The following is a 19,657-nucleotide window of genomic DNA, read 5'->3' on the forward strand; positions in this document are numbered from 1 at the left end:
TACTTCAGATGCAATAGGTAACACAGATCAACATCTGTTGTACACGATTGCAAAATCCATTGTATTACAATAACAACTGGAACAACACACACAAATCTATTGTACAGTTATCGAAAAACAACTGTTGTGAATGACAATCGGGAATATCTGCCGTAGTGAAAACTGATAATAAGGTGTGAGTCACTCCAGGTGATATTTTGGTACATGTCAATTTTTCTATCCGTATACATTTAGCACTTCTACTTGTGTAGTTTAGATCCTTTGGTATTAAAGGTAAAAATTACATGTGATTTGATTTGAATTTATTTTATTCGTACATTTATACTAGTTTAAGTTCAGTTGGAAAGGTCCACTATTTGTACCACAGTTTCTTAGGAAAGCTACAAAGATATCTGCAAACCTGCAAAATATAATAGAAATACACAGTAAAGTCAAACAAACTTTTATAGTGTTGAATATTGACATATAACAAAAATGAACTTGATACAACAATTCCATTTAAATGCAATTACTCTATATTTTCGTGTACATCATGAACGGTACCAGGCTTATAACTTCGTAAACTAAACATGCTAAACGCGCGTTTCGTTTGTACACAAGACTCATCAGTAGCGCTCTAATCAAAACGGACATTTTCGGTAAATTTACAGAAAATAAAATGTCAAAAATTGATCGAAAAAAATAATTTTTTTTGACACCTCGGGCATAGATGGTCTTAGCCGGATTTGGCAAAACTCGGTGCTTTTCAACTTCGATATAATTTAACCTCTCAACTGTTATTGATTCGAGCGCCACTGCATATGCGCAATTTTGATACAGATTAATAAATTGTTACTAAATGCTTTGGTAACAAATAAAAGACATATGGATTTTATTATGGAAACATAATTCCCCTTGCAAAAATTCAATAGAGTAAGTGGCATTTCATAACCAGCTTTTATGGTAATATTTTTACAAATTAAAACAAGCATGCTCAGATCGGTACTGTATTTCATTTGTATTTTTCTTAGTGTCTGTGCTTTTTACCGATCTGATGAGTCCAGATCTTTCCAACTAATTTAATCATTTTGTTCTTATGTTGTATTGTTACACCACTGTCCCGGATAATGTGGAGGTTGAGTGTTATAAAATAAGAATGCGGTATGATTGCCAATGCGAAAGCTCTCCACCAGAGACTAACTGACGTAGCAATAAGCAACTATAGATCACCGTACGACATTCAACAGTGAGCGAAATCCATACCGCATGCAAGCTATAAAAGGTCCCGACATGACAAACGTAAGGGAGCTACCATTTGATTTTTATGGTGGGGGGGCTAGGATGAAAAATTGTGTCCTGCTTTTTTTTTTTTTTTTTAGTTTATCCTGACTTTTTATACATATTTTGTCATCCTGCCTATTTTTTTGCCAAGTTGCTCATCCTGCCTTTTTTTTTACTCAAAGCTTCTGTCCTGCCTTTTTTCAAATTTCATCCTAGCCCCCCTCCCCCCATAAAAATCAAATGGTTGCTACCTAAAACAATTCAAACGAGAAAACTAACGGCCTAGTTCATGTACAAAGCAATAAATGAAAACAAATCTGATATACAACAACGAACGACAACCAGGTGTCCAACTAAAATATCAATCAGTACAATTGTATGCTATTCTAAGAATATTTTGCTATTTCGCCGATTTAATTGAAAAGAAGGAGGTATGCTTATTTAAATATTTATTGAAACCCTCAACATATCAATGTGCGTGTCGGAAGATAGGAATATCATCCGTGTCAGTCCATGTTTCACTTATTTTTTTTTTGTCTAGCAAGGGATTTGTTGTTGATGGCGGATGTTTGTTTGCCGCTCTTATTTTAATCAAAACTTATCTAGACTCGATTGTCTAGATTTCGAGCTTGACATAAAGTATTGGTGGACACCGAAAATTGACCTCCAGATTCTTTTGTGTTCTTTTAACGTTTGAGTTGCTGTCTCCTTGGTGACTTTTAGTCGTAATTGTAAGTTCATCGAAAATCTACTACGTAACATTACCATTAGCATTTTCACACTTTAAAATTCAAAAGCCAGCACATCATATGGCAAAAGAGAGGCGAAGGATACCAAAGGGATGTTCAAACTCATAAGTCGAAAATAAACTGACAACACCATGGCTAAAAATGAAAAAGACAAACAGATAAACATCAGTACACAAAACACAACATAGAAAACCAAAGACAGAGCAACACGAACCCCACCAAAAACTGGGGGTGATCTCAGGTGCCCCCGAAGGGCAAGCAGATCCTGCTCCACATGTGGCACCCGTCATGTTGCTCATGTTAGTACAAACCCGGTGATAAGTCTAATTTGGTAGGTCACATTCGAGGAAAAGGGGACGGGATTAAAGTTACGACAATTAGAACATATCCGTTGTCATCTGTGAAACGGATATTCCATAACGGTCAACCAACTCGTGATGGCGTCCGTAAAATTTACGAAGGGATGATTTCAACTTCACCACTTGGAACTCTTGGTTTAATAGCTTCCCTGTTAGCAGCAACCCTCTATCAATGAAATCATGATAGGAAATACAAGCCCTGGAATATCGCATCAACTGGGAATTATATACTCCGTATGCAGGCGCTGCTGGAATATTGCTACATAGAAATGGAAACTTCACAATTGGGAAGCTGAAATGATCTCTTTTGTCGTAAAGTTTTGTTTTCAACCGACCATCATTGTCAATTTCTAGAATGAAGTCAAGATACGAGACAGAATTAACTGTATCTGCTGTATCATTTATCTCAAGTTTGGTGGGATAGATGCGTTCAGCAGTCACCAAATTTTGCCTTATTTAGTGAGAGAACATCATTTATATAGCGGAAAGTGAAGTTTTGTTTTGCATTATGAAAAATGTATACCTTGTACTGTCAAATCCCCAAAGTAAGTATTTGAATCCTATAATCCTCCATGTTCGTATGAAAATTGGTATTTCATTAGCACATGTTGTTCTTCCTTTGTCGCTTATACTTCTAGATTCACGACAGCAATGGAAACTTGGATGATCACACTTATAAGTATTCTGTAAAGAAAGGAAACTTGGATGATCACTCTTATATATATTCAGTAAAGAAAGGAAACTTGGATGATCACACTAATACGTATTCTGTAAAGAAAGGAAACTTGGATGATCACACTTTTAAGTATTCTGTAAGGAAAGGAAACTTGGATGACCACACTTATAAGTATTCTGTAAAGAAAGGAAACTTGGATGATCACTCTTATATATATTCAGTAAAGAAAGGAAACTTGGATGATCACACTAATACGTATTCTGTAAAGAAAGGAAACTTGGATGATCACACTTTTAAGTATTCTGTAAGGAAAGGAAACTTGGATGATCACACTTATAAGTATTCTGTAAAGAAAGGAAGCTTTGGTGATCACACTTATAAGTATTCTGTAAGGAACGGAAACTTGGATGATTACACTAATAAGTATTCTGTAAAGAAAGGAAACGTGGATAATCACACTTATATATATTCAGTTAAGAAAGGAAACTTGGATGATCACACTTATAAGTATTCTGTAAAGAAAAGGAACTTGGATGATCACACTTATAAGTATTCTGTAAAGAAAAGAAGCTTGGATGATCACACTTATAAGTATTCTGTAAGGAAAGGAAACTTGGATAATCACACTTATAAGTATTCTGTAAAGAAAGTAAACTTGGATGATCACACTTGTACGTATTCTGTAAAGAAAGTAAACTTGGATGATCACACATAAGTATTCAGTAAAGAAAAGAAGCTTGGATAATCACACTTATAAGTATTCTGTAAGGAAAGGAAACTTGGATGATCACACTTATAAGTATTCTGTAAAGAAAGGAAGCTTTGGTGATCACACTTATAAGTATTCTGTAAGGAAAGGAAGCTTTGGTGATTACACTTATAAGTATTCTGTAAAGAAAGGAAACGTCGATAATCACACTTATATATATTCAGTTAAGAAAGGAAACTTGGATGATCACACTTATAAGTATTCTGTAAAGAAAAGGAACTTGGATGATCACACTTATAAGTATTCTGTAAAGAAAAGAAGCTTGGATGATCACACTTATAAGTATTCTGTAAGGAAAGGAAACTTGGATAATCACACTTATAAGTATTCTGTAAAGAAAGGAAACTTGGATGATCACACTTATAAGTATTCTGTAAAGAAAGGAAGCTTTGGTGATCACACTTATAAGTATTCTGTAAGGAAAGGAAGCTTTGGTGATTACACTTATAAGTATTCTGTAAAGAAAGGAAACGTGGATAATCACACTTATATATATTCAGTTAAGAAAGGAAACTTGGATGATCACACTTATAAGTATTCTGTAAAGAAAAGGAACTTGGATGATCACACTTATAAGTATTCTGTAAAGAAAAGAAGCTTGGATGATCACACTTATAAGTATTCTGTAAGGAAAGGAAACTTGGATAATCACACTTATAAGTATTCTGTAAAGAAAGGAAACTTGGATGATCACACTAGTACGTATTCTGTAAAGAAAGTAAACTTGGATGATCACACTTATAAGTATTCAGTAAAGAAAAGAAGCTTGGATAATCACACTTATAAGTATTCTGTAAGGAAAGGAAACTTGGATGATCACACTTATAAGTATTCTGTAAAGAAAGGAAACTTTGGTGATCACACTTATAAGTATTCTGTAAGGAACGGAAACTTGGATGATTACACTTATAAGTATTCTGTAAAGAAAGGAAACGTGGTTAATCACACTTATATATATTCAGTTAAGAAAGGAAACTTGGATGATCACACTTATAAGTATTCTGTAAAGAAAAGGAACTTGGATGATCACACTTATAAGTATTCTGTAAAGAAAAGAAGCTTGGATGATCACACTTATAAGTATTCTGTAAGGAAAGGAAACTTGGATAATCACACTTATAAGTATTCTGTAAAGAAAGGAAACTTGGATGATCACACTAGTACGTATTCTGTAAAGAAAGTAAACTTGGATGATCACACTTATAAGTATTCAGTAAAGAAAAGAAGCTTGGATAATCACACTTATAAGTATTCTGTAAGGAAAGGAAACTTGGATAATCACACTTATAAGTATTCTGTAAAGAAAGGAAGCTTGGATGATCACACTTATAAGTATTCTGTAAAGAAAGGAAGCTTGGATGATCACACTTATATATATTCAGTAAAGAAAGGAAACTTGAATGATCACACTTATAAGTATTCTGTAAAGAAAGGAAGCTTGGATGATCACACTTATATATATTCAGTAAAGAAAGGAACTTGGATGATCACACTTATAAGTATTCTGTAAGGAAAGGAAACTTGGATAATCACACTTATAAGTATTCTGTAAAGAAAAGGAACTTGGATGATCACACTTATAAGTATTCTGTAAAGAAAGGAAGCTTGGATGATCACATTTATATATATTCAGTAAAGAAAGGAAACTTGAATGATCACACTTAAAAGTATTCTGTAAAGAAAAGAAGCTTGGATAATCACACTTATAAGTATTCTGTAAAGAAAAGGAACTTGGATGATCACACTTATAAGTATTCTGTAAAGAAAGGAAGCTTGGATGATCACACTTATATATTTTCAGTAAAGAAAGGAAACTTGAATGATCACACTTAAAAGTATTCTGTAAAGAAAAGAAGCTTGGATGATCACACTTATAAGTATTCTGTAAGGAAAGGAAACTTGGATAATCACACTTATAAGTATTCTGTGAAGAAAGGAAACTTGGATAATTACACTTATAAGTATTCTGTAAAGAAAGGAAGCTTGGATGATCACACTTATAAGTATTCTGTAAAGAAAAGAAGCTTGGATAATCACACTTATAAGTATTCTGTAAAGAAAGGAAGCTTGGATAATCACACTTATAAGTATTCTGTAAAGAAAGGAAGCTTGGATAATCACACTTATAAGTATTCTTCTGTAAAGAAAGGAAACTTGGATGATCACACTTATAAGTATTCTGTAAAGAAAGGAAACTTGGATGATCATACTTATAAGTATTCTGTAAAGAAAGGAAACTTGGATGATCACACTTATAAGTATTCTGTAAAGAAAGGAAGCTTGGATAATCACACTTATAAGTATTCTGTAAAGAAAGGAAGCTTGGATAATCACACTTATAAGTATTCTGTAAAGAAAGGAAGCTTGGATAATCACACTTATAAGTATTCTGTAAAGAAAGGAGACTTGGATGATCATACTTATAAGTATTCTGTAAAGAAAGGAACTTGGATGATCACACTTATAAGTATTCTGTAAAGAAAGGAAACTTGGATGATCACACTTTTAAGTATTCTTCTGTAAAGAAAGGAAACTTGGATGATCATACTTATATGTATTCTGTAAAGAAAGGATGATTTACATGTGTGTCATGGTTTACCGTCCAATGTGCAGAACTTCCATATTACTTTAAAGGTGCGATGTGTTTTCCAATCTTAATTCAGTGACTGTGTTGGACATCAGTGTTTATATTAGGGAGCTACCATTTGATTTTTATGGGGAGGGGGAAGGGAGCTAGGATGAAATCTGAAAAAAAGGCAAGACAGGAGTTTTGAGTAAAAAAAAAGCAGGATGAGCAACTTGGCAAAAAAAAGGCAGGATGACAATTTATGTAAAAAAAGTCAGGATAAACCAATAAAAAAAAGGCAGGACCGAATAGAGTGAAAAATAAAAAGGCAGGACAGAGATTACAACCAAAAAAAAATGCAGGACAAAATATTTCATCCTATATATAGCCCCCCCCCCCCCCCCCACATAAAAATCAAACGGTAGCTCCCTTATTCATAACAGAGAAACCGGTTATACATCTATAAATAAACCCATCTTTGTTACCAGGCTTAAAATTGTGTACACCAGACGAGCGTTTCGTCTACAAAAGACTTATCTACGAATGCCTATTAGGTTAACAAAAAAAATATTTATCGCGTAATTACGAGATAAATATCTCGTAATTACGAGAAAACTATCGCGTAATTACGAGATAATCATTTCTATACGCCCGTTTACGGGACGTATTATGGTATACCGTTGTCCGTCTGTCCGTCTGTCCGTCCGTCGTCAACATGTCGGACATTAACTCAAAAACGCATTTACTAATTTGCATAAAACTTTATTGAATTGTTTATGTCTATTGACGTGAGCTCCCTTTCGTTTTTTATAAATTTTAGATTTTACGTTTCCGAGTTATGGGGTTTTATTCATAAAAAAAGGGGGATTTTCCAGTTTTCGGACAAAAAATAAAAAATGCTTTCAGCAGTTCTTATAAAACTTTGGTGAATTGTTTATATCTTTTGATATAAGCTCTGTTTAGAATTTTATAAATTTTTCATTTATCATTTCTGAGTTATTGGATTTTATTCATTAAAAAAAGGGAGATTTTCTAGTTTTGGACAATAACTCAAGAATGCTTTCACCAACTTGCAAGATATTGTGGTGAATTGTTTCTATCTATTGACATGAGCTCCCTTTCGATTTTTATATATTTTAGATTTTACGTTTCCGAGTTACAGGGTTTTATTCATAAAAAAAGGGTGATTTTCCAGTTTTCGGACAAAAAAACAAAAATTCTTTCAGCAGTTCTTATAAAACTTTGGTGAATTGTTTATATCTTTTGATGTAAGCTCTGTTTAGAATTTTATAAATTTTTCATTTATCATTTCTGAGTTATTGGGTTTTATTCATTAAAAAAGGGGTGATTTTCCAGTTTTCGGACAATAACTCAAAAATGCTGTCAGCAATTCTCATGAAACTTTGTTGAATAGTTTATATCTATTGATGTAAGCTCCCTTTACATTTTCATAAATTTCTAATATGACATTGAGAATTAATTGAACTTTATTTGTTTATAGTCTGACAACAGATTTACTAAGTATTGCGCAACAGCACAGTGTATTGCACAACAGCAAGAAATCTTTAATTGAATATAAATTCAATTCATATAACCAATTTCAAGTTTGTGACTACATATATTCAGAAACCTATAATATGTCAAATATTTGATTACAATCCAAATTCAGACCTGTATCAAGCTTGAATATTGTGTCCATTTTTGCCCCAACTGTTCAGGGTTGGACCTCTGCGGGCGTATCTAGCTGCGCTCAGCGAAGCAGTTTATTTTATCTCGTAATTACGCGATAGTTTTCTCGTAATTACGCGATAGTTTTCTCGTAATTACGCGATAATTATATCGTAATTACGCAATAATTATCTCGTAATTACGAGATAAAAAACTTCTTGTCTCGTAATTATGCGATAGTTCTCTCGTAATTACGCGATGATTATCTCGTAATTACGCGATAGTTTTCTCGTGCGATAGTTTTCTCGTAATTACGCGATAATTATCTCGTAATTACGAGTTAAAACATGATTATCTTGTAATTACGAGTTAAAAATGATTATCTCGTAATTACGCGATAATTTTCTCGTAATTACGCGATAATGATCTCGTAATTACGATTACGAGATAAATATTTTTTTTTTTTTTGTGACCCTAATAGGCTTTCGTACTTATCGGTGAAGCTCGAATGAAAAAAAGGTTAAAAAGTAGACCAGTTCGAAGTTTAAAGAAATGGTCATGCTTGTGCCCCTTCCACCACAATTACATACACAAACACACACCAAAAGCCCACATAAATATGTACGGACTTGTTAAACATTTTATGCTTGATGGATGCTTTACGTTGAGCGTCAAATATGGTATAAAAATCCAAGACGATGACATTTGAATTGGCTTCAAAATATGTTGCTATGTACTGCACCGACACACTAAATCGGAGTTCAACGAAGCTCCAGCTCACAACGTAATCGTCCGCATACAAAAAGGTTCTCCGGAGAGCGTGGTAGGGTTAGATACAGGTTATATCACCTTTCTACTTTAAAATGTTCGGCAACAAAAAAGCGGCTGACATTAATTGGTATCTACCAATAAAAGATTTTTAGGGAAAAAATGAATCGTATTCTTAATTACTTTATGTGCATCACATACAAATTTATCAAACAGAATTTATTATGATATGTAATGAACAATATACGTAATAGGCAGAATTAGTTAAAATTCGTGTTTTTGAACGAAATTTCACATATAACAGAAAGATAATTTTAAAACAAGACCTTAAAAAATGCTACCTAACAAACCGAAGAAATTCCTATCACACAATTTCGCTCTCGGGTGCATAAATTGCATTATCTGTAATTTTGAAATACTGAAGGCGAATTTTCAAAAATAGTGATAGGCAAAAAGTTCAGATTGTGCAGGTTGTTCTCTCATTAGCATATCTACACTTTCTTCTTGTTTTAGTTGCAAGTGTATTCTGTTTGCACATCTGAAAGCCAAATTCTCCCAACTGTAGAGTGTCTTGAATTATTTGAAGTCACGTCATGTTTTATTTGTATATACCAAAGACGTATCCAGATGTGTATAGCTCACCTCAGGCACTAGATGTTCTATTAATAATATAAAATATAGACCATTGGAAGAAAATAGTGTCCCAGCCCTTTTTTATATACATTGACACTATTTTTTTCTTTCCATTGCCCATATTTTATTAGTATTGATAAAACGTCTAGTGCCTGTGAGTTCATCTTCCAATCACTTCCATTGCGTGTTATCAATAACTAGTTACAATAGAAGAGAGGCAAAAGATACCAAAGGGACATTCAAACTCACAAGTCGAAAATAAACTGACAACGACATGGCATTTTACAAAAAAGTAAAAGACCAAAAGACAAACAACAGTGTACAAAACACAACACAGAAAACTAAATATGAGCAACAAGAACACAAATAGCATGCATTAGCAAATTCGGGATTCTTCAATATTCCGATACACTTCTAATGTTAGAATTATAGTGTCGTCTCCCTTTTTCCAGACATAAAATGGCGGAAGATTATAAATAATCAGTCATAAAAGCCATGATATCGATCGATTTATTAAATAAATTATATTTCTTCTAACATAGGGCTATCTTTCGATCCCATATTTAATAACCATGTTGTTTTTACAAAGTTCAGTCGTATATTATTCATTGCATTCATAAGCATATATCAAATGGTGGTTGTTTGAATCACAAGAATAGTATTTTATTCAATGGTAAAATCCTTTTTAAAGAATTTAAGAAATATAAAAATGACTCTGCTGTATGTATTACCATCAATTTAAAAGGCCTGTATACCTGTGCTTGCGCAAGGAAGTTTCTAGTTAAAAACAAACTCCCTTATACGGGTCTACAAGACCCGAAACAGAAATACTTGTTTTGTGTTTCACGATTTATCGCACATTGTTGATTGATTAACATTTTTCTCGTCCAATGTTTTGTCTTATTTGTAGAACCCCCCCCCCCCCCTTTCCAAAAAGGGGGCCCAAAGTGCGACATGTAAAAGGTCTATGCATTAACCATATATGTAGTTTATAAGGGGGCGGAGCGGCCCCCTTGCCCCCCTAAATCCGCCTCTTCTAGTAGGTAAAAACTGTAAGAAAAAGGCCAATTTACCGTATAATGGGCAGTGTCATATTTTCATAATAATGCCACAATATATTTTTTCAGTACAGCATGTGGAATTAATGTATGGTGTATTGACAGAATGGTCCATTAATGTTCCTATACTAACCACAAGATCATCCTGGGTCCAGTCAAAACATTCATCTCCAACTTTGACAAACGCATGTATTGGCGGTGCAAGTAGATCTGTTTCATCTGCAGGTAACTTGTTTTTGTTGTAAGAACACTTCCCATCGACAATTTCTTCCGGCTTTCCAAATGGACATGAATATAACTGGAATTCTTGGCGAAAAAAAGAGAAAACAAGTAAAACATACGACCAAACAGTTGCTTTTTTCTGGTGTTTGAGTGTGTTATTTTGTTCTTTAAAATACTTTGAATAACTTGTACGAAATATCGCTTTATGACCAATGTATTTCCGATAAATTTCCCACGAAGGAACCCACACTCCTTCATATACTTCCTTACCTGACGTGTATAATTTTGACTTTAATCAGAGACATGTGTATATATGTCTCTCTTTTAATATGGAGTCACCGAGATCTAAAAGTAAAAGTGTAAACAATTTAAAATTTAAACTTATTCAGAATTTCGACAACAATAACATACGTGGAGGAGGCAAAGGGGATCTTTACGTTGCGAAAAAACGGTTTATTGGTAAGTAGAATAACAATGGACGAAGTGATTAAAAAACTTACCTTTAACACCTTTAGAGGAAATTATGGTTGAAGCTCCGCTTACTAAGATTAAAACAGCAAAGACTTTTTCCATACTTTACAATAGTGTGTTTTTTTCTTCTTCAATTCTTATATTATTAAGTATTTTTCAAGTTTTCCGCGTTTTGTGTGAAATTTATCCGGGGATAATAAAATTAATGCCAACAAAGTCTTAAGATGAGGATTTAAGTATCGATTTAAGTATAAAATGGTCATAAAACTGCAATGTGTTCTCTACATGTCTATATGCACTTAATATTAACTTTATACAGTTGTCGGTTTTATATTTTATAAACCGTATACTCGCATCTAGCCTTTATTGCTCACGTGGCTATAGAAGAAGAATAAATGGACACTAGAGAGACATGAACATACGTTATATTTTTTTCCATAACATTACATTCTCGCACAATTATAGTGATGACGAAATCAGTTAAGAATACATTCTACTTTATGGTTTTTGTTGGGGTTCGTGTTGCTCAGTCTATAGTTTTCTATGTTGAGTTTTCTATACTGTTATTTGTCTTTTGATCGTTTTTCGTTATTTAATTTTTGCCATGGCATTGTCAGTTTGTTTTCGACTTATAAGTTTGAATATCCATTTCGCCTCTCTTTTATGGGATAATACATGAGTGGACTAGGTTCCTTAGGCCAAGCTGTCATGTATAGTACAGTAAAATTATGTTGATCAAATCGTTTGAAATGTAAAGATTATGCAAGATAAAAATATCAAAAATTTATGAGTGAAAAATCATGGTTATGATACTGGAATATATTTAATACTGGTTCTCTGTAACAATTTAAACTCTTATATAGGGAGTGTGGCACGCATGGTCATGGATTTTCCTCAAACTTCACACACTTACTAGTCTTGATGAAACAAACAAAAAATGGCAAAATTTGGGTTGCTAAGCATATCGGTTGCCATAGCAACCGATGACCAGTTTTACCTCTTCTGAATATCTATGATTTTAAGCTTATGATTTTAAGCTGAAAAAGGCTATTTTCAACATAATTTTTCATAATAAATAATTAAGAGAATGAATATTGTTTTATGATTTTATTAAATATATGCATTTTATTAATGTAATTTAATACCTGATATTTTCATATTCCATTTCAATCATAATCACATATACCCCCCTTTTTATGTGGTTTGCATTAGGTAAAAAATACCCTTTTGAGGTCATTTTTGAATGCTCACCATTATTGTTTGCAGAAACCTGAGTTAAAGTCAACTATGAATTCATAAATATCATTGTCTTATCTTATCAATGATGCTAAAAAGTAATGGGGAAGTATGTCTCAATATTTTGTTACCATGGATACAAAATGCTTAGTTTTGCTATGGAAACAATTTCATTTTGATACACAAATTTTGAAAAAAGTTTCAGTTAGTTTCTTAAATGTGCACAAAAGTAGGAAAACTAAAACACTTATTAAGTTTCACTGTATACACACATGTGTATATATATAAATGATTTTGCTAGTATAGATTTCGTTAATGGTGTTACCACTTGAAGGAAACAAACACAATTTCTCTATTCTGGATAAAAGTGCTGATTATAAAGAAATTTCAGTCTGTTTTCATAATCATGAAAAATATACAAGAAAAACAATTACTCAATCTAGAAAAAAACAAATAAAATCATTTAAAAAATTACATATTCAATTGTACAATATTTGCCATTGAATGTGTTGCCATGGAAACAAGTAGTTCATTTGCAAAAATACGGATATGTACTAATTTTTACAAATGCGTTTTAATGAACTTCGATACATATAACAATGAATGTATACAGTTTTGCTTACATAAGCAGGTTTTCTTGTATTTGAGAAATATTAATAATATTCCAGGCATTATTAGTGATAGTGTTGCCATAGAAACAACGAATTACATGTATATGCATAAACTTGGAAAACGCTTGAAAATAGACTAAATCTCTCATACAAAAAAAAACTCTCTTCTGTAAGTTTTCAATTCAATGCAGTGTCAAAGAATGATGGCTTTTACAAGTCAGTCCATCAACTAGTATGCAAATGCTGTAGTGAAGATTAAAGATCAAAGTGCCACTTGGTGTTGACAGTTTGGAATTTTAGCTACTAGCTCCTAACTATTTATACATAAGATTAAGAAGATACAATCAGAACATTGACAGTTCAAGAAAGGCCAAGCTTAAAATTGTTTGTGTGAGGCACTGAAATAAATACTTATCACAAATGAAAATAATCAATATCGTTGGGGGGGGGGGGGGGGGTTAAGATTTTGTAAAAATGAAATGATCGATTAGTTATGGTTTGCTATGTGTCCAGTGTCAAATATCTCATGCATATTTCAAAAGAGAACAAAATCAATAAATTTAATAGGAACATTGTTGGTCCAGTGCTAGTCTACTGACCCAAAATTAATTAAAGGCAATAATTTGATACACTTCAACACAATATAAAATAGAACAAAAAGAGTCAGACGTTGGTCCTCTAAGTAAATGATAATTGACCATCTAACCTTTCTTTCTATAAAGGAAATTTTATTTTTCTTATTCATTATTAAACTCAATGTTGAAATGGCAAAGCATGTATAAAAGAGGGACTCAAGATACCAGAGGGACAGTCAAACTCATAGATCGAAAACAAACTGACAACGTCGTGGCCAAAAATAAAAAGACAAACAAACAAATAATAGTACAGATGACACAACATAGAAAACTAAAGACTAAGTAACACGAACCCCACCAACTACACGTTTTGAATATTATTGGATGATGAGTGTCTACATGAAAATCATTTTTGAGGTGATGTTGAAAAAAAAGACAATTTCAAAAAGGTCCGGCAATATGGGTAGGCTGGGATGAAGGCGGATAATTTGAAATATCACTGTAAATCGGGATCAATTGGACAAGGACAGAAATTTCAATAGGTCAACTTGGGTGCCCCTAAAAGAATTAACACAAGGGTTCTTTAGCAAACAAAGGGCGTAACCAACAAGGGCGGGTACTTCGGCCGTTGACCCGATGGTCCCTGCTATCCATCCGACACATTTCTTGTTCTGACCGGGGAGGAATTTGAGATTTTCCATAAAGATTCGTTTCCCTACGAGGACCCGCGGAAAAATCTGTCGGATGGTGGCTGCGGGTCTTAAAACGAGCAGTGGGGGGGGGGGGGGGAATATACCATCTGGACAATTTTCATATAAGGGGTCCCACTGACTGCCTAAAGTGATGGCCCGCTACATTTATGCTTCAGTGATTCCATATGTAATCAACCAAATATTTCCAATAAATAAGGAGGGGACGGGTCCTCAGGGCCCATGGATCCGCCTATGGTAGCACTATCTTAACATTAGTATTAGGCATTGGATTATTGAAATTTGAGAAAATAACAATTATCTTTATGGATTTTTAGCAGCAAATTAAAAAATATTGACCATAAATTATGACAACTCTTTACCGTGAAAGGGTAACTTTAAAAGAATTATATACATGTACATATTATTTGATTTTCACTGAACATGCTGAAAGCCCATTACAGAAAGATGTTTCCCAAAATTAGTATATTGTCTTTCTTTTAACAAAAAAAAAATAGATTTTACTTTGAAACAGGACTCAATGTTTATAATTATATAACATATAATACATGTGACTTTTTGTCCTTGACTTTTTGTCTGACTTTCTGTCCTATATTCTGACCGTTATCATGACCAGGAAAAATGGCTTTATATCTATTTATATGTAATAGGCTTTGCATCAAATTTATAGAAATACTTAGATTGAACCATTAATTTTATCAAATAAGAAAATATAAAATGCTTTTCAAACATATTAGCAAACGATAAATGTATAGACTTTCGAGAACATTTGGCATACCCCAAGTTAAGTCGTTGAATATGTTTACTTATATTTTATTAAAATATTTTAAACTACCAAGATATCGTGCATGCAGGGGCTCGGGCTTCCCTCAAGTAGTCCGCGAAATGTTTATTTTTTTTATGAAAATATTTAAAACTACCAAGATATCCTACACAAGGCTCGGGCATGCCTTAAGTTGTACGTGGAAATAATTATTAACTGTTATGAAAATATTAAAAAACAATTATATTGGATTTATCAACTTACATGTATTTTTGGCCTACTTCACACCTTTTGTGTGTTACTTTATATTTGTGATCAAACGTGTCAAATTATAACCGGTAATATACAACATAATTTACAACACGGTAAAATACAATATACTACTCAATACCATAAAAAGTTTAAATAACCTGGTGCCCGTCACAGTACCCTATACTGTTTTTCCCAGGTTTTTTTATTATTTGATAAAGACTCTACCATTCAATCTTAATGGGTTTTTTTATATAAATTTTAAGCAAATCCTATCAGATATTTATAAGTATTAGGTAGTACAACGATCAGGACACAGTCAACGTTGGTCAGGTCAAGTTTTTTTTACCCAAAAACATATATTTTCCCCCTTTTTTTTAATGATATAAAATATCACAGAAATTTTCATCGGTTAGGTCATTGCTGTTGTTGGTCAGGTCATTGTCAACGTTAGAAGGGTCACGTTTTCGGAATATTTCGGAATTTTTTAATATTTTTTTCTATATTTTTTCATATAGTTATATATCAAATGATCAAGTTTTATTATATTTCAAATTTAACATACATCTTTTAAGAAATAAAAAAGTAATGAGCATTTTCATTTGGTCCTGTCATTGTCAGCGTTGGTCAGGTAACGTTTTATGAAGATTTAAAAGTTTTCTATATTTTTTCTTATATTTATGTATTAAATGGACTAAATTTATAGCAATTCAAATTTGACAAAATTTTTAAGAAATAAAAAAGTTATTAGCATTTTCTTTTTGGTCCAGTCATTACTGTAACCCGTCAAAGGGAGATCATTCGGGTATCTGGATAATTCGTTCCAACTCCGATTCGTCCCAAGTTGCTTGGTCAGTTCGTTCCAACTTTTTCAAGAACAGTATTAAACAATATTAACCATTTAAATAGCCTTATTATTTTAATTTTTAATGCTGTATTTATATAAAATGTATAGAAATAGTTATCTAAAAAAAATTCTATGGTTTATTATTTGGGAAGAAAGATATATTGGGAATGATATAAGGTAAGTATTTCCAGAGACCAGAGACAGAGACATATATACACAGAGATTGGCAACTCCGTGAAATCCCGTTAAAAATCGCGGCCCGGAATGAGATTCTCGTCGATAATTATTCTACAACATGTAGACAAGTCAGGGATGAATAACCTCGATAGCTAATCAAGAAAAGTAATAGGAAAACTTATTTCAGATCAAATAAATTCTTTTTCTAAAAAACTACTTGAAATAGTTGTATTTTTTTAATGTATTTGATTAAGAAAATATTTTTTCCTTTTTTTCGGCATTTCTTTTAATTTAAAAAGTAAAATCTGGTTATGATCATGATATTACAAGAAACATTTCTTTGCTAAAGTTTGCTTCTAAATTACACAGTGAAATTATGTTTGTCCGATTTTCCGGTCATTATTTCCTTAGAGTTGTGACTGTGGTAGACTGGTTCCCGATCGCAATATTCAGTATGTTACACATATACCAATATAACTATCAGCTAATACCTGGAACGTAGTACCGGGAACCAGGATATGACTGTGGATTCACAGGTGTGCGATTACGCAATTTATTGCCCTCCGATCACCTGAATTTTGCCGGAGGTGAATTTCTAAGTGGATTATTACTTTGTAATTGTTTTTACAACTAAACAAATTCTGACATTATTTTAACCATGACCAGAACTTTATTTTAACAGAAACACTGGGCTATACTATGAATAGGGTAAACGGACAGAAAGTCACAGTACAAAAAGTCACAAATTGGATAGGACAAAAAGTCACAATATATATATGTGTATATATGTCTCTGGTATTTCATGACAATTTAATATTTTAAGTATATGTAAGAGAATGATAATCCCTGTCTTCATGATTAAGTACGAGCGTTAGCGAGTACTCATCATGAAGACAGGGATTATCATTCTCTTACAAACTTAGAACATATAGACTCTATTCATGATCAATAATATGTCCTTTAAATGGTCTGAATGAATATAGTTTTCAAAAATAAAGGTATAACAAATGACCCCTCTAGCTATATTGTAACCGCCTTGCACGATTGACTAGTGAGTTCTTTTTCTCTACTGTAAAAAGTTTGTATTTTATTCTGTAATTCATCTCTCAAACCTTCTAACAGATAAAGATGTTGGAATTGGTAATTTTGAATTGCATGAAGAGGTGTCCGAGTTAGATCTTATGCTTTTACCTACCCAGGACTTAGTGAAATGTGAAACCGAGCCTGTCGTGTGTGAGGCTGCTGCCACCCGCAGATTTTCGGCTCCAATGTCAGATTCGGGTTTACAAGAAAAAATTCTTCAAGCTATCCTAAGAAAACTAAAAATAACAAAAAGTGGGCTTTAGGAATCTGGATTGCTTGGACTTTAGAAAGGAATTTGTGTAAAGAGACATTTGCTGACGGTGGTGCTTCAATACCCAGTGATCCGAACTGCCTTTCAAACGAACTTTTAAATTATTGGATGGCACACTTTATACAAGAATGTCGACGCATGGATAGCAGTCCTTTTCCGCCCAATTTATTGGTCCAGATTGCATCAGGCATTCAAAGGTATGATAACATTTTAAAATTTCGATGGTGGGTGGGGAGGGGGGGCGCAACTGTTGAGATGCATCTAATTCCTTTTTTTTTATATAGATAAAACCCTTTTCATTATGTTTTAGCCTTGGGCTGCTGATTTTTATATTTAATGAAGTGCATATTTAGGATATTTAAAAAAATATTCTAAAATTAATTTAACCCAAATTTGTTATTTTCTTTATTAATTGGTCTTAACCTTCTCTTTTTTATATTAATTTTACTGTTTTTCAATAAATAAATGAGATATGATGTATTTGTCAGTGTGACAGTAACCAAACAATACAAGAAACAAAAGACATACATTTTTACAACATAAAGTGTCTTCAATGAGTCAAACATGTTCTCGTCCTGAATATGCATATTAATTTGCCGTTGGACATCATCATCATCATCATCATCATCATCATCATCATCATCATCATCGTCATCGTCATCGTCATCGTCATCATCGTCGTCGTCGTCGTCGTCGTCGTCGTCGTCGTCGTCGTCGTCGTCGTCGTCGTCGTCGTCGTCGTCGTCGTCGTTATATTATAATCTTATCTGACCAACTTTGGAAAGGCAAACTATTACCATACAAAGGTTGCTCTTCTTTTTCTTCTTAAAAATCATTTAATTAAAACCAAAGGACATATTCTAATAGAACAACGTCTTAATAATTCCTACGATGTATTATATAGCTGGAAGAAGTAAAAATCTGCATTTTTTTTGTAGGTATCTGAGAACAGACTGTAACAGAAATGACAAACTTTTTTCAAAAAGAATCCGTTCCATTTTCGTTTTTTAGAAAATGTCTAGACAGTAGGATGAAGGAACCGACTAATAATGGTATTGGCACCAATGTTAATACAGCAGACCCTATATTGACATCGGACGAGGAAACCATGTGGGATAGTGGGGTTTTCGATTGTGAAACGGCAACTGGCCTTACAAACATTGTTTTTTTTCTATAACTGTAAGCTCTTTGGATTTCGTGCACTCGATGAGCACAAAGAACTTGACGCTAGTCAGTATCATATTTCGGTTGATACGAATGGTAATAAGTTACTACATTATACCGGGAGACTGTGCAAGATTGTACAAGGTGGATTCAAAAACAGAAATATTGATGTGAAACACAATACTCAGAAAAGTGATCCATCAAACCCTAGATGCTAAGTAAAAAATTTTGAAAAGTATTTGTCCCTAATTCCACATGAGGGTAGGTTTTACCGCAAGCCACTACCCCATCAAGCTTCAAATGGTTCCATCCGATTCAGTGTACAGCATATAGGAATAAACACTTTATCTAGTAAAATGAAGGAATTATTCAAGGCTGCCCGGATTTCCATGACCGCTCGCAATATATCCAATCATTCTGGAAAAGTTACATGTTGCACTACACTATTCAATGCAGGTTTTACTGATTCCACTGTAAAGTCAAGGAGAGGTCACCGATCGTCGGCCCTTGATACGTATAAGCGTCCGTTGGAAGCATTACAAGAGAACGTTAACAAGGTATTACAGCTGCCATCAATAGATATATAAAGAAGGAAAATGACTTGTCCGTTCCCAACAATAATCGAAATGAAAGCGAAAGCAAAGAAAATGATGACAATACAATGACAATAAATGTGCCAAATTGTATTAACAAAGTTGTAATTATCAAAAATGGAAAAAGATATTGTTTGGAAATTTGAACTACTTTGTGTATTAAAAATTTATTCATCATT

General features: G+C 33.1%; 2 long non-coding RNA genes across 2 annotated transcripts; one reads left to right on the forward strand and one right to left on the reverse strand.

Annotated features, from left to right (window-relative positions):
- Positions 1-328: 328 nt before the first annotated feature.
- On the reverse strand, positions 329-10,806 carry LOC127730068 (uncharacterized). Its single transcript, XR_007994956.1, has 3 exons — positions 10,640-10,806; positions 2,892-3,052; positions 329-400 (listed from the first exon to the last, which is right to left on the reverse strand). It is a non-coding gene; the product is annotated as an uncharacterized LOC127730068 (long non-coding RNA).
- A 6,687-nt stretch (positions 10,807-17,493) lies between these two features.
- Positions 17,494-19,657, forward strand: LOC127730071 (uncharacterized). The gene is made up of 2 exons (XR_007994958.1): positions 17,494-17,918; positions 18,660-19,657. It is a non-coding gene; the product is annotated as an uncharacterized LOC127730071 (long non-coding RNA).

This window comes from Mytilus californianus, unplaced genomic scaffold, assembly GCF_021869535.1.
Source record: "Mytilus californianus isolate M0D057914Y unplaced genomic scaffold, xbMytCali1.0.p SCAF_2, whole genome shotgun sequence".
Lineage (NCBI taxonomy): Eukaryota > Metazoa > Mollusca > Bivalvia > Mytilida > Mytilidae > Mytilus > Mytilus californianus.